This window comes from Pseudorca crassidens, chromosome 7, assembly GCF_039906515.1.
Source record: "Pseudorca crassidens isolate mPseCra1 chromosome 7, mPseCra1.hap1, whole genome shotgun sequence".
Lineage (NCBI taxonomy): Eukaryota > Metazoa > Chordata > Mammalia > Artiodactyla > Delphinidae > Pseudorca > Pseudorca crassidens.
The window spans coordinates 26732398-26758228 of NC_090302.1; the positions used below are offsets into that span (position 1 = coordinate 26732398).

Here is a 25831-nt window from a genome sequence, read left to right on the forward strand (position 1 = left end):
CCAGTTTTTAATCGCTGATAAATATTCTCAAATTCAAGATCATTCACTTTAAAATAAATGAATATAATAAGCCCCAAATCACATACACACAGAGAACAATTTTCTGTACTTTTGCATTATCAGGGAATTCATTAGTAAGGAATAGAATTAAGCATATTTTGTTTTGTAAACCTGTGTAATAAAACATTGGATCGAATGCATATTGTACAATCAAGTAGCTGACTGTTGTTGCTTTTGTGTGGTGTGGCAACAAAATAATTTTAGAGTACAAACTTAAGATGTTTTTCTATACGTTTATACTTACAAAATAATGGATGATGGCTTGTCATGTTCCCTGACCCGTCATCACATACCCTTGGCAATATCTTCACCCCTATTTGAGAAATAAGGACTCAGTCTAGTATACAAAGTCCCTGCTCCTCCTTTCATAATTCATTGTTCATTCTCTGCTTTCTGGCTCCAGATTTGAGATTTGTATCATTGTAGTAGAGGCCATGGAGGGAACAGGCTAAGAACATGGTCTGCAGAACCAAACCGTCTGGGTGAAAATCTGAGGCATGCCATTCTCATGGCCTTAGGCAAACTCCTTAACATCTCTGAGTCTTGGTTTCTTTAGCTATAAAGCGAGAATGATAATTATATACTACCTCATGGGGTTACTGTGAGGATAAAATGAGTACATACTAAGTGCTCCGAACAGTGCCTCCTTAAAAACACTCTGTGAGGGTCAGCTATTAATTCCCCTAGTGATCTAAATGACATTTCTCCTCCACACCATTGTCCTTGGCTGTGACTCTTCCGGGATACTTGTGCTATGCTAGACCCCAGAGAAAGCCTTCTCACACCCTGCCTACCAGACCAACTGGACCAGAATCCCCTGTGTTTTCCCCATCACTCTGAATTGTAATTGTCAGTTGATTCATTTGTCTCCCTAGCAGAGTAAGGGCAATGCAATATGGAACCCTCACCTCTCCAGGGTGTATGTAGTCCAGACACCTGAATATCCTACGAACTCATGAAATGATAGTTGAGTTAATGCATCTTAGAAACAGCAAAGGAAGCCACAGAAGAAAATGGGATTCCTTTTAGATAACACTGGATGAAAGATGGGTTTTCAGGGTTACCATTTTGGGGGTAGACGATGGGGCAAACGATAGGTCCTTTGGAAGATTCATTTTCTCTTCCTTGAGTTATAGGCCTTGGCCACACGAAACTCACCCATATCCATCCAGTGTCTCTCAGAGGATGGTTCACACTTGCCTCTTTCTAGGACCCTAGTTGTCTTTCCTGGGGTTAGGTGACACATCGCACCTCCTCGGGACAGTGCCATGTTCCCTGAGGTCTGATTGTACTTAACTAACGGAGGGGTTGTAAGCTTCTGGTTCCTTTGGGCTAAGGAGGTGCTATCGGTATTTTGGACCTCCAAGTAGAAAGGAAGGGGCCTCTGAGAGCCAAATGAGTTAGATTGTAGCCCACCTGGGATTATAAGCAGCCTGCAGCTGTGTAAGGCCCCGCCCAAGAAGCTTGACTCGGAAGGGGTTGGATTTGAGGCACTGCTGGGCAAGAGTGACCTCTGCTCTATCTAAATATGCGGCACGGTAGCAAGCACCCTGCCCCCTAAGGCGCTGCCCCTCTCGAGCCCTAGGGCTCACATGAGCGGGTATTTCTGAGCAGCTCATCCTCAGCTGATGGGCCTGGGAAGAGGGAGCTCAGAGCTTCCCCTGAGAGGAGATGGGCCCACATGTTGGCGCCTCCAGGATCTGGAGGTCTGCTCTGAGCTTCCCACACACAAAGGAGGCTTGAAGGGCCATTCCATGCCTGATAGTTCCTCTTTCCACTTCTTTAAAGTCGAGAGGTCTCAACTATTGTACCCAAGTCTAACTTATTTCTTGAAAAGGCAGCCAATGATCAGTCAGGGGATTAGATTAAAGCCTACGTGTTTGCGGCCAAGTTTTATGCTGATTTCATCAGGGACATGCTGTCTACAGGTTTCTCTTTCTACCTGTGGGAACCTGGGCAAAGGCAGAAATGCTGGTAGGGGTGTGATTGGGCGGATAGTGTCCTTCTGTCCACTAGGCTCACTTTCTAGTCTAACCATCACCCCGAACCCCTTTTCTTTCACGTAACCTGCCCTCAATCTCTGCATTTGCAAGGGAAGAGGGGCGGGGGGAACTGCTGTGAGAGGAGAGTGCTTGGAGAGTGGGGACCTGCTGGTGGGCATCCCATTAGCCCAAGCCTGCCCTCAGAGTACACTGTGAAGAGCTCCCCTGTTCTCCCTCCCAGGAAGGTCTCTGCTCTCCTGAGACTGGGGAATATTTGGGAGCATCTCCTTGGCTCCCTCTTTGGAAGGGGTGACCAACACTGGATTTCCTCCCCCTCTCCAAGTAGATGGGAGAGAGGATGGCTGTCTCGGGAAGGAGCTAGCAGCTTTTGCAAGTTTTATGAGATTACATGAGAGCTCTTGCTCTGAGTAGCAGAAGCCTTGAGTTACCATGCTACTTTGCTTTCAGCATCCTCTATATCAGGTGTCCTGGGAGCCAGATGTCGGAGCTGCATAGACGGAAAGGTTCCACAAAACAACTGACTACTGTCCCTGGGTAACACAACCCCTATCACTGTAAAGAAGACCTCTTGAAAGTTACACTTGATGTTTTAACAGGTCAGGCTTGACTGTCTACCTGCTCTAATCCAGATGTTTCAGACTCAGCGAGTCCATTCACAAAAAATCAGGGCCTCGCTCAAAGCTAACACATAATAAGAAATCAGAAAATACCGGAGAACTGAGCTGAATTTGGGCATTTGAATACAAAAACAAACAAGAATGACTTAAGAGTCTTTGCAATATTCCAAGAGGTATCTGCACACACATCTGTTTCAGGCCTAGGTCGGAGTATGCACTGATTGAACTTTTGTACTTTTAACCTGCCTTGGAACTGGACTAACTCAGGGGACCCTGATTTTTGTCCCAACACTGCTGTGTAACTAAATAATTCACTTACCCACTCTGAGCCACACAGAGTTATTGTGAGACTCAAATGGGATCATGTATGTGAAATCCCTTTGTAAGTGGTAAACAACTATAAAAGCAAAACGCTAGGACTGTTATTATTAAAGTAATTAATGTGCAGCATATGCATGAAGAAATTTTTATTAGAAACTAGAGGTAGAAAAACAGTCTAGAGAGAGGAAGTATTTCATATTTGGACATCACGTGCATATAGATTATGATCCTGAATTATTATGACCCTCAATTTACAAATGAGACACAAGCAAGGTACAAGGATAGGAAATGACAGAGCCTGAATCTAATTTAGACATGAAGTATTCCAGTTGCCTCTAGAATAATTAAATGGAGAAGTCCAGGGGACAGTTATTTCTGCAGTCTAGAGAGAGGAAGTATTTCATATTTGGACATCACGTGCATATAGATTATACATACATAGAAACAGTGGCAGTGGATGAGATATCCAGGGATCTGTGTGCAGAGTGAGAAGAGACGATAGCCCGGAAGAGATGCCTGAGAAACACTAACATTTAACGATGAGTGGGGGAACAGAGTCCATAGGAGACATAGAAGAAGCATCCAAGAGGTACCAGGATGAGTGATGGCTTACAGAAACCATGGGAGGGAGCTTCTCAAAAAGGGAGTGATCAACAGGGTCAAATGCTTTCAAGAGGCCGAGTGAGGTAAGAACTGCAGGATGCCCTTGACAGCTGCAGCAGGAAGATCATCAGTGACTTTGACCAGCAGTGTCAGGGTAGTGGGAGGGGTGGGGAAACCAAACATCAGTGGGATGGATGGAAAGGGAGTGGGTTCAAGAAGGAGGAACAGGGCTTCCCTGGTGGCGCAGTGGTTGGGAGTCCGCCTGCCGGTGCAGGGGACGCGGGTTCGTGCCCCTGTCCGGGAAGATCCCACATGCCGTGGAGCGGCTGGGCCCGTGAGCCATGGCCGCTGGGCCTGCACGTCCGGAGCCTGTGCTCCGCAATGGAAGAGGCCACAACAATGAGAGGCCCGCGTACTGCAAAAAAAAAAAAAAAGAAAAAAAAAAGAAGGAGGAACAGTGAATTCAGCCAAGAAGTGTGGCTGTGAAAGGGGAGGAGGAGACAGTACAACTCTGGATGGGGGTTGAATGAATATTTAATTTTGTAAAGATGGGGGATATATGAACTTATTTAAGGTCTGAAGGAGCTGGAAGAGAAGGAGGGATGTGAAGACGCCTGCGACAGGGCGTAATGGTGGAACAAGGCCCTGAAGGGCAGAAGGGAGGAACTGTAGGTCCCGGTGGAATATCTCAATTTAACAGAAAGAAGGAACAAATGGTGGACACATAGGCTGGTTAAGTCTGCTGGGCTGCTGTGGGCACTAGGGAGTTTCTGCTTTTTTTCTTTCTGTATAAATGAGAAGCAAGGACATCCCTTAAGAGTAACGGAGGTGATGGCTCAGGCGAGTAGAGATGATTTGGTTTTGTTTTTTGGTTGTTTATTTTTTCAGCTTCAATATGTTTTATTCATTTTCTATTGAAGTATAGTTGATTTACAATGCTGTGTTAGTTTCAGGTGTACAGCACAGTGATTCAGTTACAAACACACACACATATATATATTCTTTTACAGATTCTTTTCCCTTATAGATTATTATAAAATATTGAGTAGAGTTTCCTGTGCTATACAATAGGACCTTGTTGGTTATCCATTTTATATGTAGTAGTGTATATCTGTTAATCCCAAACTCCTAATTTATCCTTCTTCCCCTTTCCCCTTTGGTAACCATAAGTTTTCTATGTCTGTGGGTCTATTTCTGTTTTGTAAATAAGTTTATTTTTTTCGATTCCTCATATAAGCCATATCACATGATATTTTCTTTCTCTGACTTCACTTAGTATGATAATCTCTAGCTCCACCCATGTTGCTGCAAATGGCATTATTTCATTCTTTTTTATGGCTGAGTAATATTTCATCATATATATGTACCACATCTTCTTTATTCATTCCTCTGTTGATAGACATTTAGGTTGCTTCCATGTCTTGGCTATCGTAAATAGTGCTGCGATGAACATTGGGGTGCACGTATCTTTTAGAATTAGAGTTCTCTCTGAATATATATGCCCAGGAATGGGACTGTTGGATCATATGTAGTTCTATTTTTAGTTTTTTTAAGAAAACTCCATACTGTTTTCCATAATGGCTGCACCAATTTACATTCCCACCAACAGTGTAGGAGGGTTCCTTTTTCTCCACACCCTCTCCAGCATTTATTGTTTGTAGACTTTTTGATGATGGCCATTTGGACCGGTGTGAGTGATAGCTCATTGTAGTTGTGATTTGCATTTCTCTAATAATTAGCGCTGTTGAGAATTTTTTCATGTGCCTGTTGGCCATTTGTATGCCTTTGCAGAAATGTCTATTTAGATCTTCTGATTTGGCTTTGTTTTTGAAAGTGCCCACTTCCATCCCATTGCCCAGTTTCTACATCCTTTACTTCACTCTTTAACTCGTTTATTCATTCACTCGTCCATTCATTCAACAATTGTGAATGAATAGCTACGTGGCAGGCCGTGGGAAATGGGATGGAAGTATCAAAGTAAAAACCATGCTGGGCATGGTAGACATAGGGTGACTGCCTGTGGCTGCAGAGGAAAGTCAACCTCACTTGACCTGTAATAGAACAGGTCCAGGTACCTTGGCCCCTGGAATCTTTACATTAACAAACTGAGCCAGAGAGCTACATCCTAATTAATCTGATTATTGGACATAAACACATTTCATGATCCATGGGGTAACAATCTTCCTTTCTCCACCCCTACAGAACCTAAATCTCTCTTCAAGCATGTGGTTCTATTTGAGTTTCTGGCACAATTCCCTATGATCCCCCCGCCTCCTTTAGAACGGACAGCTAATTATTCCCCAATATCTACGTCCCCTTCCTCCATGGTAAAGGAATTTAACTAGGTCCACGGCTACCCAGCTAAAGGACACTTTTCCCAGTCCCTTTCATGAGTAGGTAGGGCTACCTGACGAAGTTCTGACCAGAATATGAAGGAAAGGATGCAGGTCATTTCCAGGTTGGTCCTTAAAGGGAAGGGGCATGCCCTATTTTTCCCATTTTCCCTTCTGCTGGCTGGAATGAGGACAGAGTGGTTGTTGGCTAATTTGGATGCCGCATAGCAGGGAGCGTGGAGCAATACCACAGAGAGAACCTGGCCTCCTCGTTAAGTTCTACATTCACGACCCAGGACTTTAGCAACAGCTGAACCTCCATGTGGGGTCAGCAGGGGCCTTAGCGGAGGAGAGCTAGAGGAGGACAGGGGTCCATGACGCAGTTCCATTTGGAACAATGGTGCTCGTGAGTCCATGAAGCTGCAGGTTAGGAGTTTCAGCGGGAAGAGCTAGGTGTCTTCACACACACAGTCTCATTCAGCCCTCACCCCAGCCTTATGGAATACATATTATCACCTTCGTTTTATAGACTGTGAAACTCAGAGGGGAAAACGGGGGTGACCAAACGTCCAGCTCTTGAGCCACACGCTGGGGTAGGCATGTCTGCAGTGTTTGCCTCTGTTCCTTCCCGCTCACCATGAGGCTTCTTCTTGCTCCTGTGAGGGCCCCAGGCTACCAGGAGCTCAGACACTTTCATCAGCCCTGTGGCTTAGCAGGAGTGAGAACTCCGTCTTCCCGTCCAGACCACAACATCCTGTGGCCATGTGTCCATCACGCACTGATGCCTTTGAGCCCCTCCCTGTACAAGTGTTGATAGGGCCAAGGTGGGTAGGGGCACAAAGAAAAACTCCCCCAGGCCAAGAACCCTTTGCAATGGAGCCAGGTGCTATAAATTTCTCTAAATGCACGGCCCTTCCCCACACACGCACATCTGGAAGGCCATATACCTCCCTCTCCAGCCCCCTCCGCAATGATGACTTCCTGGAGAATTTTAATGACTTGCCATTATAAATAATACACTCTACCCTTTCTTGTAAAAAAAAAAAAAATGCAGACGTTTCTACAAAACCAGCAAATTACTCCAAATCATAATTTCATTGAAAACACTGGGAACAACAACAACAAAAAAAACCCCTTCATACCCTGAGGTAGGAAAGGTTTGGGAGATTTATGTCTTTCCTTGAACACACAGATTTATAACAGTGGATAATGTACATTCATTTCATCCATATTTATACCTGAATTGATGCGGAGTCTGGTATCCATTACTTTAATCTGTGTAACTTGATCATCAGAAATCTGAACCATAATTTTAACACGTATTACAAAGAGTTTCTTTTGGGCTTAAAGGAAAATGACGGCAGAGAAGAAAAGCCATTAAGAGCCAGCTGCAGTCACTTACTTGTGCTGCACTTCCTTCTGCAGTAGTGTGGGTCCCCTGCCCCATTTCCCATCCCTTACCTTCCTGGACACACGTTCACTCCCGTGTTGAGTCCTCAGCACTCACTGTACCATGACTGGAGCGGGGAGAGAGAAGCATGTGCAGGGCGATTCCGGGGAAATTCATATAAATAAATCTCTGATGTCACGGCCAACCCAGAGCTCACACGGAGGCAGTGGTAATGGGCTGGTAGTAGCCTCTAGTCACTTAGGAGAAGTGAAAAAATGCAGGGTCTGATCAAAGCTTCCCTCTGACAGACAGTGGAAATTAAACCCAGATACCGGTGCTCAAACAGCATTGCTGGCACTCAGCACACAGTTCCTGTCCAACTTCTGAGCACCAAACATTGGCCTGGCTTAAATACCAAATGCCTCTCCCTGGACTATAGCCAAGTAGTGGATTTTGGAGAGATCTGGGCCCCACGATTATATTGGGCAGAAGATGAGGAAAACAAGAGCCTGGGACCTCACTGTGTCAGAGGACTCTCACAAGTCGCCATCCCTGGGATTTCTAAAAGTCAGAGAAGCACCATCTTTCTGCCTGTTTCGTTCACTGGTGTGATCAGGTCCGGCACTTAGTAGGTGCTTGCTAAATATTTGTTGAATGAAAGGCCTTCATTACAGACCATTCAGAGCTATAAATTGCAGTCTGAGTAGATATTGTACAACAGCAAAGGATGAAACCTAGGGGATTTTATGAAATTAGTCTTAGGAATGTGGTTAGAAGGAAGTAATAAGCAATTAAATCTTTTATTTTCCATTCTTGTATCTTCTAAATGCTCTTCCATTTTTCATTATGTGTATGTCTTAATAATGTTTCATATTTTAGAAATACTTCAAGATTTTAAAGCATGATGTCATTCAGTATTCATAGCAATCCTGTCACATAATTATAACTAGTACCATTCCCATTTCACAGATGAGGGAGTTGAGAAGCAGAGTTTCCATAACCTGCCTTGTACTACCGGCTAGGAGCAGGAGGCACTAGGCTGTGAGCATTGCCATCTTTTTTTTTTTTTTTTTTTTTTTTGCGGTACGCGGGCCTCTCACTGCTGTGGCCTCTCCTGTTGCGGAGCACAGGCTCCGGACGCGCAGGCTCAGCGGCCATGGCTCAAGGGCCCAGCAGCTCCGCGGCATGTGGGATCTTCCCGGACCGGGGCACGAACCCGTGTCCCCTGCATCGGCAGGCGGACTCTCAACCACTGCGCCACCAGGGAAGCCTTGCATTGCCATCCTTTGATTCCTGGCCCCATGTTCTTTCTTGGACTCTACACCACAGTAGAGCAGCATAAAGAGGGCATATTAGGAGTGGCTGGAGGCAGCTGATCTGGCCCCAGTTAGGACCCAGGAAGAGGCTGCCAACCCACAAATCACTAGAGCTGCTAAGTGCATTTCTCTAGAGCCTGTTGAGGATGGCCTTCGATTTGACTGTGCCTCAAGGGAACAAATTCCAGCTGTCTGACCCTTGAAGTCAGATAGGACAATAGTTTGGCTTCATGTTTCACTGGTGAAAATGGATTTTTTAAAAAGGAAACCTATTCTCTCAAAAGGGGATTAATAGAGCTTTTGCTTTACTGGTTTTGTTTTATGTAAGAATGTAAGAGTGTCTATATGCATATGTACAAACACATATACATGTAACATATATAAAATTATACGTAATTATAATAAGCCTTTAAAAACTATAACCAAAATAAATAATTATTGCCTTTTAGGAGGAGGAGACTTCCAAGTGTAATCTGTCCTCTAGACAACTGGGCTTCTTGAGAGAGCCCCATGAAACAGGGGAGGATGCCAAGTTTTCACATTCCACTTTGCAGGCACTGTTAGAAGCAAACAGTGAAAGTTCATTAACTGTCAGACCTGCATTATCCAGATCATCACTCCTGTTTGTAGAAAAGGACACCTAGTGTCGGAGAAGTTGTGTCTGGGCTGAGGTCCCACATATAGTGAGTGAATACATTTGGGATTTGAGTCTAGGTGTCAGTAACTTCACAGCCCATGCCCTATCCAATCCACGTTCACCATTAACGCATTTCTACCAGTTGCAAGAGTCTGGATCCTGAACAACTTAAAGAAAATTTCTTTAGCTACTACCCTTAGATAGCTTCTTCAAAAAGTTTTTTCTCCCCAGCCAGACCTGAGCTTTTCCCTCCCTTGAATCCCAAATTATTACTTGATTTCAAATTCTTGGAAAACTTTCATACTCATTGTACTTGACTGGGGCACTCATCCTGGGAGATTGACACAGCAGATACTTCTCTCACTCCATCGCCCCTAAACAGATGAACTGACATTAAGAAAGACCGGCAAACTAGCCAAGAGTGAACCGTGAGTCCGAGCTCACCAGGCACTAGTTCTGTGGTCCCAACTCCGGCCTCAGGGCCCTGGTTTCAGCAGCCACATTGTTTTCCACTTACTGCAATCAAAAGGAGGACAGAATGTGTGACATTTCTTTTCATTTTTTTTTAATGTGACTCTTATGGGCAAATGAAACAGCCAGGCTTTACTGTGTGTTTGCTGCGTGCCCAGAACTGAGCTGGGGAGTCAGATGACAGAGAACCATGAGCCGTACAGCCCCTGCCCTCAAGGGATGAACAAGGGGATGAACGTTGGAGCTGGGAGGTGTGGCTGAAAACACCTGCGTTATCTGGGCACGGGCTGGCCCATTGCACTCTTAAGTGTCTGTGAAGCCGACCAGGTTTCCTAAGTCTCCACATCTCCTGAGGCTTGGCTCAGAGCGCAGTATTCAGCAGGCCAGAGCCCCTGCACACAGCTGTACCCCCCTCTGCCACACCTGCCGGGCAGGTGTGAAACGATGGACCTCTGGCCCAGCCACAGCCCTGTCTTCGCTGACCCCCTGCCTAGCCACTCACTGTCCTCTGTTCCCACCCCCACTGCACTTCCACTTCATTCTTCCATTCCATTCTTTAGATTTGGACTTGACCTGTAGTACCAGAAACTTTTCATTTATAAAGTCATGATTGCAGGCCAGGCATTGTGCGAGATACTTTCTATTTGCTGCCTCTAATCCCCACAGCAACTATGGGAAGGAGGAGACTTGGGGTCCCTATTTTATTAACATGGCAACGGAGGCTGGAACAAGGTTAAGGAAATGGCCTGAGGTCACAGCAGGCACCCCGAGCCTGAGAGCTTAATTGGTGAGGACCGATTAAGTGTTTTAATATCATGAAAAAGACTTTTACAAAACAATCTTGCTTTCCCCAAGATGTCAGTGATCTGACATACATTTAAGTACGGCTCCCACGTTAGAAGGCGTACTTTGAGGCACACAGGCCCAGAAAAATACAAAATAGGAAAATAAACACATTTAAATTTTTTTAATTGAAATATAGTTGATTTACAATGTTGTGTTAGTTTCAGATAGACAGCCAAGTGATTCAATTACATATCTATACATATATATATGTTAGATTCTTTTCTGCTATAGGTTATTATAAGATATTGAGTAGAGTTCCCTGTGCTATACAGTAGGCCCTTGTTGGTTGTCTATTTTGTATATAGTAGTGTGTATATTTTAATCCCAAACTCCTAATTTATCCTTCTCCCCCTTTCCCCTTTGGTAGCCTTAAGTTTGTTTTCTATCTGTGAGTCTATTTCTGTTTTGTAAATAAGTTCATTTGTATCATTTTTCTTAGGTTCCACATATAAGCCATAATATATGACATTTGTCTTTCTCTGTCTGACTTACTTCATTTAATATGATCATCTCTAGGTCCATTCATGTTGCTGCAAGTGGAATTCATTCATTCTTTTTTATGGCTGAGTAGTATTTCATTGTAAACACATTTTTTGATGTTGCCAGAGAAGGATTGTAAAAAGTATCTTCAGTAGCTCTCAACTACTTATACTAAAAGAACTTCCATTCCATGCCTTTATTCTCTGCTAGATGCTTTTGCATGTAAAACCTCACAAATAACTTCCCATTTCACAGAAGGGCTGTTTGTATGTGCACATATACATACGTGTATATGTTTATATTTTATAGACAAATATATGTGTACATGTGCACTTAATATGGGGTGAAATAAACTGAGCTCAATCTTGAAATGACAGAAGTGGAATTTGAACCCAGCTTTCTTGACTTCAGACACTATCCACTAAATCATTGCTTCTCAACTTTGCTTGTGCATTGAAATCACCAGGGAGTTTATAAAATTCTGATTTTGGGGTCCCACTCCCAGAGATTCTGACATGACTGCTCTGGGGCGTGGCCCCAGCATGAGGACTTCTAAAAGCTCCCCAGCTGATTTTAATGCACTCTAAAGCTAAGAACCACAGCTCAAGCCAGAACGCCACTTATCAGTTTCTTACCGCTGCTGTGACAAATGAGCACAGCCTGTGGCTCCAAACGAGACACGTTGTTCTATTAGCAACTGTAGTTCAGAGCTCCAACCTGGGTCGCACTGGGCTAAAACCAAGGTGTGGGCTGGGCTTTGTTCCTCTCTGGAGCTTCTGAGGGGATCTGTTTCTTGCCCTTTGCAGCTTCTAGAGGCTGCCCACATTCCTTGTCTAGAGGACCTGTTCCTCCATCTTCAAAACCAGCAACAGCTGGTCAAGTCCTCACATACTATTACTCTGACATTTCCTGCCTCCTTTTCCTCATTGAAGGACCCCTGTGATGACACTGGGCCCACCCAGTTTATCCAGAATAATCTCTCTATTGGCAAGGCAGATGATTAGCCACCTTAAGTCCATCTGCTATCTAATTCTGCTTTGCCACGTAAGATAACATAGTCACAGGGTCAGGGGATTCGAAGTTGGATCTCTTTCAGGGCCATAATTCTGCCTACTACCATCGACTAGCAGTTTTTTTAAAAAAAAAAAATCAAGGTTTCCCTGCTAATGCATCTGCTCACAGAGGGGAAAGCCAGTGTGCGGTGTGTCCTTTTACAGAACAGTCAAGTCCGAGCTGCTGGGTATCTGAAAACATTTCCCTTCTGTTCCCCTCGCTCCTCTTTCCCACTGGTAAGAAGAGCCGTGAGAGCCTGTCATTCTCTGGGCTTCCCACAGCTGCTTTCACACCACTTGAAAACAGCCTAGGTGACCAGCGTTCCCAGTCCATCCTGGGACGAGGCAATATGTGAGCTGCCATGTGCTCCGTGGGGTTCCGGCTGATGCTGAGCAGGTGTATGGCATTCGGGCCAAGCGTGTGGAGGGTGGTAGATTCACAGAGGGGAGGTACCGTTTTCAATTTACCGGAGGAAGACCTAGGAAATGACAGAGCGCTGGGTGTATTTGCCTCTCTCCTGCTTCCCGCTCATTTCCTAAGACATACAAGATGGTTCCGGTTTTCTCAAAATCCAAGGAAACACTTTGAACACGACACTTGTGCTGATTTAAAAAGTATTCTCCAACATTCAGAATCCATCAATTATCAAGATGCAGAAAACCTCCAAATATTTATAATGACAGCACTATCATTATGTTATTATGACAAGAAGGGGAGGAGAACAGTTTAACCTTAGTCAAGGTGTGTGTGTCTGTGTGTGTGTGTTTTCTGTGCATCAATTTAGTATTCCGGTAACAAGTTTGCCATATACAGTCGTGTCTCAATAACAATTATTTTTTCACAGAGACCACAGCGTTTATATACCTGAGCAACTTTATTCCTAAATACATTTACAAACACCTTTTTGAATTAAATGTATCATTTCTGATGGTGTGTGAAGGGAAGAGAAGAAAAGCCAAAGTTAAATGAATGGGACTCCACGAACAACGCAAGTCGAGTTCGCTGATGTTGGCTCTGAAGAATTCATCTTAATCGATGAGATTGCTTCTGTTCCCATAAAAATGAGTGATTGGGACACATAAAATACGCTATCAACTTTTGCCCAAAACTAAGCAGTTTAGATCATTTATTTCCATAAAATGAGACTGCATCGTATGTCAAGCTGGTGCATTTTCTGTGTGACTGACTCGAGAGTCTGACTTGACAATTTAAGTTCTAATTACTTGCACCCTCCTCAGTCTGCTATTACAGGAGGCCACAGGACTCTCCCAGAGGAGTGCCGGAAAGGACGTTATGTGGGCTGACGGGAAGCAGCTGAGAAGGATCCACAGGGCTTTTTAATGCAGATGATGTACGGTTGCGGAGAGGAGCCGAAGGGGATCGAAGAACCCTGATTGGGAGGTTCAAGTGTGTTCCATCTGTTACTCCCCTAGCCTTTTCATTAGTGCTGTGTAAAGGCAAGCAGAGTCCCAGCTGGTGAAAAGGTATCTGTTTGACAGGCCCACGGCCTGAATCTCCTCTCCCCTGGCAGGGTCAGATGCTCGTAGGGGCCTTGCAACTGTCCAACTTCAATTTCAGGTCAAGACGCAGCTCAGCTCTTTGGTGTGGTCAGAGAATAAGCATGACCTTGGTCAACTGGGTGGGCTTGGGTTTGCATCACAGCACTCCCACGTCCTCACTGTGGGTCCATCAGAACATTAGTTAAACTAAAGGTTAGCGTCCTCGTCTAAACTAAAATGGAAACTTAAGCATGTAAATTCCAGGGCTCTAGTGAGATGTATCTGTGAGACTCCAGTAAATATGAAGTTTCCTTCTTTTTCCACATTATCTACACTGTATGTGGATGAAGAAAAGAAAATGATAAAGAGGCAGCTGGTTTTATATTTTGGATGATTTACAAAAATGGAATATACATGCAAAGAAGACCTCAACTAGCATTTTCAAATGTATTGGGCTTTTTTTTTTTTTTTTCCAGCCTATCTTTCTTAATGGTTTAGAGAGCACAGATCTGGAGCCAGACTGCCTGGATTGGAATTCCAATGCTATCACTTACTACCTCTGCAACCTTGGGCAGGTAATTTAACCTCTCTGTTCCTCGGTTTCATGATCTACGTTATGGAGGTAATAGTAATTCATAGGGTTGTTATGAGGATCCAATGAATTAATACTTAGAATTACTAGAATACGAGAATAGTGCTTGCCACTTAATGTTTGTTGCTGTTAGTATTTTCAAAAATATGTTAGTATTATTATCATTACCTTCCTTTCCCTTGCCTAGCTCTACACTTAGGCAGCCCATTCATTCCCATTGGGAAGGGGTTGTTTCAGAAAGGAAATAAGAGTCTCATTTTGGCCTTTGAATTTCAAATGCCTAGCTCTCAGGGAAATAGAAATGACAGAGCAGATTAAAAAATACAAACAAGGCTTCTTGCTTCTGAGACTAGAATCGTGTTCTTGAGATGGGAAAGAGAAGAAAGTGAAGGGAAAGGTAGGTGCAGTCGACATTAGTAGGTGCCTGGAAGACATCCTGCCCACTGACTTCACTGACCATGTGTGGGACTGAGGGCCAATGGTGGAAGGAATGATACGAAACTCCAGAAAATCTGTGGAATGCAAGAGCACAGAGACACGTGCTTCCTTTCAGCGTAGAGTCCTTGGGAGAGGCAAGACCCCAAAGAAGGAGTAGCTGTGCTGTGTATCCAGGCAGACAGGGCTGGGAGAACCTCACAAAAATTCTCTATACACATCTTGGTGTAGTCACAATGATTCCTTTTCATCTGAGAGGGAGACCAAATTATCAACTAGAAAAAGCCAGGCCTGAAGGAGCTTTGAGGATTGGAAAAGGGATGATTCCTGGTGATCTGCATGTACTGAAGATCAAGGATCAGATGGCATGATAGATGTTTCCACAGACGTCAGCATGGACAAATGACACTGAGGACCAGATGCCCCTTAATCCCAGACCATAGCAATATGGTAAGTCCCCTGAATTTGGATGCACCCCAGGGAAAAATAGGGGGTAATCCTCAATTGACTGAAATTAAATTTCCATATATTTCCACTCTTTGGATCCTTAAATAGAACCTACATTGAGTTTCAGGAAAATTTTTGAAGAAGTTCTTTCTCTTACATACTGGAGTTTCTAGACCAAGATTCATACCCATTACATGTAAAAGGATTTGTGGAAGAACAGTTTTAAACTGATGACTGGATGAGCTCTTTGTTTTTAATTTAAAACAATTTTCTTAAATATATAAATCTCTGAACCCTTCACATGTGGAATTTGGCAATCCCATCTATTGAAACACATTTTTAAAACCTTATTGGGTAACAGTCCAAATATATAAGTAAACAGAAATATAATGAAATCTACCCCCCACATACCCATTTCCAATCTTCAACAAATAACAATTAAGAGTAACTTCTGGGAGAGCCAACTTCAGAACACTGGTCCACAAGAGAACTCCCAGCTCCACAAAATATCAAAGGGTGAAAATCTCCCAGAGATCTCCATCTCAACACCAGCACCCAGCTTCACTCAACGACCAGCAAGCTACAGTGCTGGAGACCCTATGTCAAACAAATAGTAAGACAGGAACACAACCCCACCCATTAGCAGAGAGGCTGCCTAAAATCATAGTAAGTCCACAGACACCCCAAAATACACCACCAGACTTGGAACTGCCCACCAGAAAGACAATATCCAGCCTCATCCACCACAACACAGGCACTAGTCCCCTCCACCAGGAAGTCTACACAACCCACTGAAGCAACTTTAGCCACTGGGGACAGACACCAAAAACAACGGGAACTACGAACATGCAGCCTGCAAAAAGGAGAGCCCAAACACAGTAAGATAAGCAAAATGAGAAGACAGAAAAACACACAGCAGATGAAGAGGCAAGATAAAAACCCACCAGACCTAACAAATGAAGAGGAAATAGGCAGTCTACCTGAAAAAGAATTCAGAATAATGATAGTAAAGATGATCCAAAATCTTGGAAATAGAATAGAGAAAATGCAAGAAACATTTAACAAGGACCTAGAAGAACTAAAGATGAAACAAGCAATGATGAATAACACAATAAATGAAATTAAAAGTACTCTAGGTGGGATCAATAGCAGAATAACTGAGGCAGAAGAACGGATAAGTGACCTGGAAGATAAAATAGTGGAAATAACTACTGCACAGCAGAATAAAAAAAAAAGAAAGAAAAGAACTGAGGACAGTCTCAGAGACCTCTGGGAAAACATTAAACACACCAACATTCGAATTATAGGGGTTCCAGAAGAAGAAGAGAAAAAGAAAGGGACTGAGAAAATATTTGAAGAGACAATAGTTCAAAACTTCCCTAATATGGGAAAGGAAATAGTTAATCAAGTCCAGGAAGCACAGAGAGTCCCATACAGGATAAATCCAAGGGAAAACACGCCAAGAAACCTATCAATCAAAATATCGAAAATTCAATACAAAGAACAAATATTAAAAGCAGCAAGGGAAAAACAACAAGTAACACATAAGGGAATCCCCATAAGGCTTACAGCTGATCTTTCAGCAGAAACTCTGCAAGCCAGAAGGAACTGGCAGGACATATTTAAAGTGATGAAGGAAAAAACCTATAACCAAGATTACCCTACCCAGCAAGGATCTCATTCAGATTTGATGGAGAAATTAAAACCTTTACAAACAAGCAAAAGCTGAGAGAGTTCAGCACCACCAAAACAGCTTTACAGCGAAGGCTAAAGGATCTTCTCTAGGCAAGAAACACAAGAGAAGGAAAAATCCTACGATAACAAACCCAAAACAATTAAGAAAATGGGAATTGGAACATACATATTGATAATTACCTTAAATGTAAATGGATTAAATGCTCCCACCAAAAGACACAGACTGGCTGAATGGATACAAAAACAAGACCCATATATATGCTGTCTACAGGAGACCCACTTCAGACCTAGAGACACATACAGACTGAAAGTGAGGGGATGGAAAAAGATATTCCATGCAAATGGAAACCAAAAGAAAGCTGGAGTAGCAATTCTCATATCAGACAAAATAGACTTTAAAATAAGGACTATTAGAAGAGACAAAGAAGGACACTACATAATGATCAAAGGATCGATCCAAGAAGAGGATATAACAATTGTAAATATTTATGTACCAAACATAGGAGCACCTCAATACATAAGGCAAATACTAACAGCCATAAAAAGGGGAAATCGACAGAAACACATTCATAGTAGGGGACTTTTACACCCCACTTTCACCCATGGACAGATCATCCAAAATGAAAATAAATAAGGAAACACAAGCTTTAAATGATACATTAAACAAGATGGACTTAATTGATATTTATAGGATATTCCATCTAAAAACAACAGAATACACATTTTTCTCAAGTGCTCATGGAACATTCTCCAGGATAGATCATATCTTGGGTCACAAATCAAGCCTTGGTAAATTTAAGAAAATTGAAATTGTATCAAGTATCTTTTCTGACCACAACGCTATGAGATTAGATATCAATTACAGGAAAAGATCTGTAAAAAATACAAACACATGGAGGCTAAACAATACACTACTTAATAATGAAGTGATCACTGAAGAAATCAAAGAGGAAATAAAAAAATACCTAGAAACAAATGACAATGGAGACACGATGACTCAAAACCTATGGGAGGCAGCAAAAGCCGTTCTAAGAGGGAAGTTTATAGCAATAAAATCCTACCTTAAGAAACAGGAAACATTTCGAATAAACCACCTAACCTTGCACCTAAAGAAATTAGAGAAAGAAGAACAAAAAACCCCCAAAGTTAGCAGAAGGATAGAAATCATAAAAATCAGAACAGAAATAAATGAAAAAGAAATGAAGGAAACGATAGCATAGATCAATAAAACTAAAAGCTGGTTCTTTGAGAAGATAAACATAATTGATAAACCATTAGCCTGACTCATCAAGAAAATAAGGGAGAAGACTCAAATCAATAGAATTAGAAATGAAAAAGGAGAAGTAACAACTGACACTGCAGAAATACAAAAGATCATGAGAGATTACTATAAGTAACTCTATGCCAATAAAATGGACAACCTGGAAGAAATGGACAAATTCATAGAAATGCACAACGTGCCAAGACTGAATCAGGAAGAAATAGAAAATATGAACAGACCAATCACAAGCACTGAAATTGAAACTGTGATTAAAAATCTTCCAACAAACAAAAGCCCAGGACCAGATGGCTTCACAGGCGAATTCTATCAACATTTAGAGAAGAGCTAACACGTATCCTTCTCAAACTCTTCCAAAATATAGCTGAGGGAGGAACACTCCCAAATTCATTCTACGAGGCCACCATCACCCTGATACCAAAACCAGACAAGGATGTCGCAAAGAAAGAAAACTAAATGCCAATATCACTGATGAACATAGATGCAAAAATCCTCAACAAAATACTAGGAAACAGAATCCAACAGCACATTAAATACTAGCAAACAGAATCCAACAGCAAACATATCATACACCATGATCAAGTGGGGTTTATTCCAGGAATGCAAGGATTCTTCGATATATGCAAATTAATCAACGTGATACACCATATTAACAAATTGAAGGAGAAAAACCACATGATCATCTCAATAGATGCAGAGAAAGCTTTTGACAAAATTCAACACCCATTTATGATAAAAACACTGCAAAAAGGAGGCATAGAGGGAACTTTCCTCAACATAATAAAGGCCATATATGACAAACCCACAGCCAGTATCATCCTCAGTGGTGAAAAACTGAAACCATTTCCACTAAGATCAGGAACAAGACAAGTTGTCCACTCTCACCAGTCTTATTCAACATAGTTTTGGAAGTTTTAGCCATAGCAATCAGAGAATAAAAGGAATCCAAATCGGACAAGAAGAAGTAAAGCTGTCACTGTTTGCAGATGACATGATACTATACATAGGAAATGCTAAAGATGCTACCAGAAAACTACTAGAGCTAATCAATGAATTTGGTAAAGTACCAGGATACAAAATTAATGCACAGAAATCTCTGGCATTCCTATATACTAATGATGAAAAATCTGAAAGTGAAATCAAGAAACACTCCCATTTACCATTGCAACAAAAAGAATAAAATACCTAGGAATAAACCTACCTAAGGAGACAAAAGACCTGTATGCAGAAAATTATAAGACACTGATGAAAGAAATTAAAGATGATACAAATAGATGGAGAGATATACCATGTTCTTGGATTTGAAGAGTCAACATTGTGAAAATGACTCTACTTCCCAAAGCAATCTACAGATTCAATGCAATCCCTATCAAACTATCACTGGCATTTTTCACAGAACTAGAACAAAAAATTTCACAATTTGTATGGAAACACAAAAGACCCCGAATAGCCAAAGCAATCTTGAGAACGAAAAACGGAGCTGGAGGAATCAGGCTCCCTGACTTCAGACTATACTACAAAGCTACAGTAATCAAGACAGTATGGTACTGGCACAAAAACAGAAAGATAGATCAATGGAACAGGATAGAAAGCCCAGAGATAAACCCACGCACATATGGTCACCTTATCTTTGATAAAGGAGTCAGGAATGTACAGTGGAGAAAGGACACCCTCTTCAGTAAGTGGTGCTGGGAAAACTGGACAGGTACATGTAAAAGTATGAGATTAGATCACTCCCTAACACCATACCCAAAAATAAACTCAAAATGGATTAAAGACCTAAATGTAAGGCCAGAAACTATCAAACTCTTAGAGGAAAACATAGGCAGAACACTCTGTGACATAAATCACAGCAAGATCCTTTTTGACCCACCTCCTAGAGAAATTGAAATAAAAACAAAAATAAATAGGACCTAATGAAACTTAAAAGCTTTTGCACAGCAAAGGAAACCATAAACAAGACCAAAAGACAACCCTCAGAATGGGAGAAAATATTTTCAAATGAAGCAACTGACAAAGGATTAATCTCCAAAATTTATGAGCAGCTTATGCAGCTCAATAACAAAAAAACAAACAACCGAATCAAAAAATGGGCAGAAGACCTAAACAGACATTTCCCTAAAGAAGATATACAGACTGCCAACAAACACATGAAAGAATGCTCAACATCATTAATCATTAGAGAAATGCAAATCAAAACTACAATGAGATATCATCTCACTCCAGTCAGAATGGCCATCATCAAAAAATCTAGAAACAATAAATGCTGGAGAGGGTGTGGAGAAAAGGGAACACTCTTGCACTGCTGGTGGGAATGTGAATTGGTACAGCCACTATGGAGAACAGTATGGAGGTTCCTTTAAAAATTACAAATAGAATTACCATATGACCCAGCAATCCCACTATTGGGTATATACCCTGAGAAAACCATAATTCAAAAAGAGTCATGTACCAAAATGTTCATTGCAGCTCTATTTACAATAGCCCAGAGATGGAAACAACCTAAGTGTCCGTCATCGGATGAATGGATAAAGAAGATGTGGCACATATATACAATGGAATATTACTCAGCCATAAAAAGAAACGAAATTGAGTGATTTGTAGTGAGGTGGATGGACCTAGAGTCTGTCATACAGAGTGAAGTAAGTCAGAAAGAGAAAGACAAATACTGTATGTTAACATACATATATGGAATATAAAAAAATATATATCATGAAGAACCTAGGGGTAAGACGGGAATAAAGACACAGACCTACTAGAGAATGGACTTGAGGATATGGGGAGGGGGAAGGGTTAGCTGTGAGAAAGTGAGAGAGTGGCATGGACATATATACACTAGCAAGTGTAAAATAGATAACTAGTGGGAAGCAGCCGCATAGTACATGGAGATCAGCTCGGTGCTTTGTGACCACCTGGATGGGTGGGATAGGGACGGTGGGATGGAGGGAGACGCAAGAGAGAAGAGATATGGAAACATATGTATATGTATAACTGATTCACTTAGTTATAAAGCAGAAACTAACACACCATTGTAAAGCAATTATACCCCAATAAAGATGTAAAAAAAAAAAAAAAAGAGTAACTTCTGTTCTATCAACCCTCCCACATAACTCCAACCCCCAAACCCCTTTAGTATTTTGAACCAAATCACAGACATCTCATTTCTTTAGTTAAGTAAGTATCCCTAAAAGAATTCTTTTGAAGAACATAACTATATCATTAATCTACATAAATATTTGTAGTAATTTCTTAATATCAAAAATCCAGTGTCAAATATTCCTAATTATCTCATAAATTTGTTTTTAAAGGTTGTTTTTTTTTGAATCAAGATCCAAACAATATTCACACATTACATTTTTATAGATTTCTCAGATCTTTTTTAAACTATAGCTTCTCCTCCTTCTTTTGCTTTCCTTACAATTTATTTGTGAAGAAATCTAGTTATTAGTGATGTTTTGTAGTATTTCTCACATTCTGGATTTTGTTGATTACCAACTCTATGGTAATATTTAACATGTTCTTCTACCACTGTATTTCCCATAAACTGATAGTTATATCCAGAGCTTGATATGACTTATGTCAATGGTTTGGCAAAAAAATACTTCCTAGAATGTATTTCATAATTCCAAAAGGAGGTGCATGGTGTCCGCTTTTCTCTCTTTGTGTGATGTTAGTAGCCATTGATTATAGTTACCTAGATCCACTATTTTATTCGAGGTTTGCAAAATGGTAATCTTCTAATTCTTTCTCTGTTATTTGTTAGCTGGGATACTTTTATAAAAATAAACCTCAGGTATTTGGTTATCCTGAGGTTGTATAGGAAAAGCAGGTATGACACTTGATTCTTTCTCTAATTATCAGCCTTCAGAAAAAAATTGAGAATTCGTTCTTTAGCATACTTCAAGTTTGTCACTGACTTTTCCCCCTCTTTTTTAAATTGAAGTATAGTTGGTTTTAAATATTATATTAGTTTTAGGTGTACAACATACCGGTTAAATGCTTTTACAGATTATACTCCATTTAAAGTTATTACAAAATAATCGCTATATTTCCCTGTGCTGTACAATATATCCTTGTTGTTTATTTTATACACAGTAGTTTGTACCTCTTAATCCCATACTCCCCCTTCCTTCTCCCTACTGGCAACCACTAGTTTGTTCCTGTATTTGTGAGTCTGTTTCTATTTTGTTATATACATTTGTATTTATTTTTTAGATTCCATGTATAAGTGATAACAGAGTATTTGTCTTTCTCTGTTGACTTATTTCACTAAGCGTAATGCTCTCTAGGTCCATCCATGTTGTTGCAAATGGCAGTGCTTCATTCTTTTTTATGGCTGAGTAATATTCCAGTGTGTGTGTGTGTGCGTGTGTGTGTATAAATATATATATCTCACATCTTCTTTACCCATTTATCTGTTGATGGACACTTAGGTTGCTTCCCTATCTTGGCTATTATAAATAATGCCGCTATGAACATTGGGATGCATGTAACTTTTCGAATTAGTGTTTTCATTTTCTTCTGATATATACCCAGGAGTGGAATTGCTGAATCATATGGTAGTTTTATTTTTAGTCTTTTGAGGAAACTTCATACTGTTTTCCATAGTGATTCCACCAGTTTACATACCCACCAACATAATATGAGGGTTACCTTTTCTCTACATTCTCATCAACATTTGTCAATTGTGGTCTTTTTGATGATTGCCACTCTTGACAGGTGTGAGGTGATAGCTCATTGTCGTTTTGATTTGCCTTTCTCTGATGATTAGCAGTGTTGAGCATCTTTTCGTGTGCCTGTTGGTCATTGTATGTCTTCTTTGGAAAACTGTCTATTCAGGACTTCTGCCCATTTTTTAATTGGGTTTTTTTTTTTTTTTTTTGGATAGTGAGTTGTAGGAGCTATTTACATATTTTGGCTATTAACCTCTTATCGGTCATATCATTTGCAGATATTTTCTTTCATTCTGTAGATTGTCTTTTTTGCTTTGTCCATCATTTCCTTTGCTTTTAAATTTAATTAGGTCCCATTTGTGTTTTTTTCTTTTTAAATGGCACATGTTATCATTGATCTTTCACATTTTTGATGTGTTTTAACCCATAAATTTCATTATGCTTTTAGATGCATAAAATGCTTCATCTTGGTCCAGTGGGAGTCTCTTTACATTGCCTCCTGAATCCTTTTGGCATGGCTCCAATAGTTTCTGATAGCTTCTTTACTTTCTGGTATAATAAAGTGTTTTAAGCTCATCTTGTACATTTTCTGTCATAGAATCTGTCATTTCTCCAATCTGTCTTCTCTAGTAGGAAAAGATATTCAGATAACAATTTTGTATGCTGGTGGTGTTTCTTGGTACCAAGTCTGTTATATTATTTTTAAGTCTTTTAAGTGTACAGTGCTATATGTTATAAATATGTACTGATATTTCCATTTCCAGTGATAATATAGAGGTTTTATTTAAATTCTTTGATTTTATATGTATATATTTTTTAACATCTTTATTGGGGTATAATTGTTTACAATGGTGTGTTAGTTTCTGCTTTATAACAAAGTGAATCAGTTATACATATACATACGTTCCCGTATCTCTTCCCTCTTGCGTCTCCCTCCCTCCCACCCTCCCGATCTGACCCCTACACGCGGTAAGAAACCACCGAGCCAATATCCCTGTGCCATGCGGCTGCTTCCCACTAACTATCTACGTTACGTTTGTTAGTGTATGTATGTCCATGACTCTCTCTCGCCCTGTCACAGTTCACCCTTCTCCCTCCCCATATCCTCAGGTCCAATCTCCAGTACGTCTGTGTCTTTATTCCTGTCTTACCCCTAGGTTCTTCATGACATTTTTTTTTCTTAAATTCCATATATATGTGTTAGCATATGGTATTTGTCTTTTTCTTTCTGACTTACTTCACTCTGTATGACAGACTCTAGGTCTATGCACCTCATTACAAATAGCTCAATTTCGTTTCTTTCTATGGCTGAGTAATATTCCATTGTATATATGTGCCACATCTTCTTTATCCATTCATCCGATGATGGACACTTATGTAGTTTCCATCTCCTAGCTATTGTAAATAGAGCTGCAGTGAACATTTTGGTACATGACTCTTTTTGAATTATGGTTTTCTCAGGGTATATGCCCAGTAGTAGGATTGCTGGGTCATATGGTAATTCTATTTGTAGTTTTTTAAGGAACCTCCATACTGTTCTCCATAGTGGCTGTACCAATTCACATTCCCACCAGCAGGGCAAGAGTGTTCCCTTTTCTCCACACCCTCTCCAGCATTTATTGTTTCTAGATTTTTTGATGATGGCCATTCTGACTGGAGTGAGATGATATCTCATTGTAGTTTTGATTTGCATTTCTCTAATGATTAATGATGTTGAGCATTCTTTCATGTGTTTGTTGGCAGTCTGTATATCTTCTTTGGAGAAATGTCTATTTAGGTCTTCTGCCCATTTTTTGGATTGGGTTGTTTGCTTTTTTGTTATTGAGCTGCATGAGCTGCTTGTAAATTTTGGAGATTAATCCTTTGTCAGTTGCTTCATTTGAAAATATTTTCTCCCATTCTGAGGGTTGTCTTTTGGTCTTGTTTATAGTTTCCTTGGCTGTGCAAAAGCTTTGACGTTTCACTAGGTCCCATTTGTTTATTTTTGTTTTTATTTCCATTTCTCTAGGAGGTGGCTCAGAAAGGATCTTGCTGTGATTTATGTCACAGAGTGTTCTGCCTATGATTTCCTCTAAGAGTTTGATAGTTTCTGGCCTTACATTTAGGTCTTTAATCCATTTTGAGTTTATTTTTGGGTATGGTGTTAGGGAGTGATCTAATCTCATACTTTTACATGTATCTGCCCAGTTTTCCCAGCACCACTTATTGAAGAGGCTGTCCTTTCTCCACTGTACATTCCTGCCACCTTTATCAAACACAAGGTGACCATATGTGCGTGGGTTTATCTCTGGGCTTTCTATCCTGTTCCATTGATCTATCTTTCTGTTTTTGTGCCAGTACCATACTGTCTTGATTACTGTAGCTTTGTAGTATAGTCTGAAGTCAGGGAGCCTGATTCCTCCAGCTCCGTTTTTCGTTCTCAAGATTGCTTTGGCTATTCGGGGTCTTTTGTGTTTCCATACAAATTGTGAAATTTTTTGTTCTAGTTCTGTGAAAAATGCCAGTGGTAGTTTGATAGGGATTGCATTGAATCTATAGATTGCTTTGGGTAGTAGAGTCATTTTCACAATGTTGATTCTTCCAATCCAAGAATATGGTATATCTCTCCATCTATTTGTATCATCTTTAATTTCTTTCATCAGTGTCTTATAATTTTCTGCATACAGGTCTTTTGTCTCCTTAGGTAGGTTTATGCCTAGATATTTTATTCTTTTTGTTGCAATGGTAAATGGGAGTGTTTTCTTGATTTCACTTTCAGATTGTTCATCATTAGTATATAGGAATGCCAGAGATTTCTGTGCATTAATTTTGTATCCTGGTACTTTACCAAATTCATTGATTAGCTCTAGTAGTTTTCTGGTAGCATCTTTAGGATCCTTTATGTATAGTATCATGTCATCTGCAAACAGTGACAGCTTTACTTTTTCTTTTCCGATTTGGATTCCTTTTATTTCCTTTTCTTCTCTGATTGCTGTGGCTAAAACTTCCAAAACTATGTTGAATAAGAGTGGTGAGAATGGGCAACCCTATCTAGTTCCTGATCTTAGAGGAAATGCTTTCACTCTCTCACCATTGAGAACG

At 40.8% G+C, this 25831-nt stretch overlaps 1 long non-coding RNA gene across 1 annotated transcript in view; it reads right to left on the reverse strand.

The window, feature by feature from the left end:
• The window catches only part of LOC137227606 (uncharacterized), a 151638-nt gene that overhangs the window by 13063 nt on the left and 112744 nt on the right, over nucleotides 1-25831 (reverse strand). The window contains exon 4 of the long non-coding RNA XR_010944930.1: nucleotides 305-373. This is a non-coding gene — a long non-coding RNA (uncharacterized lncRNA). The remainder of the gene's footprint in view (nucleotides 1-304; nucleotides 374-25831) is intronic.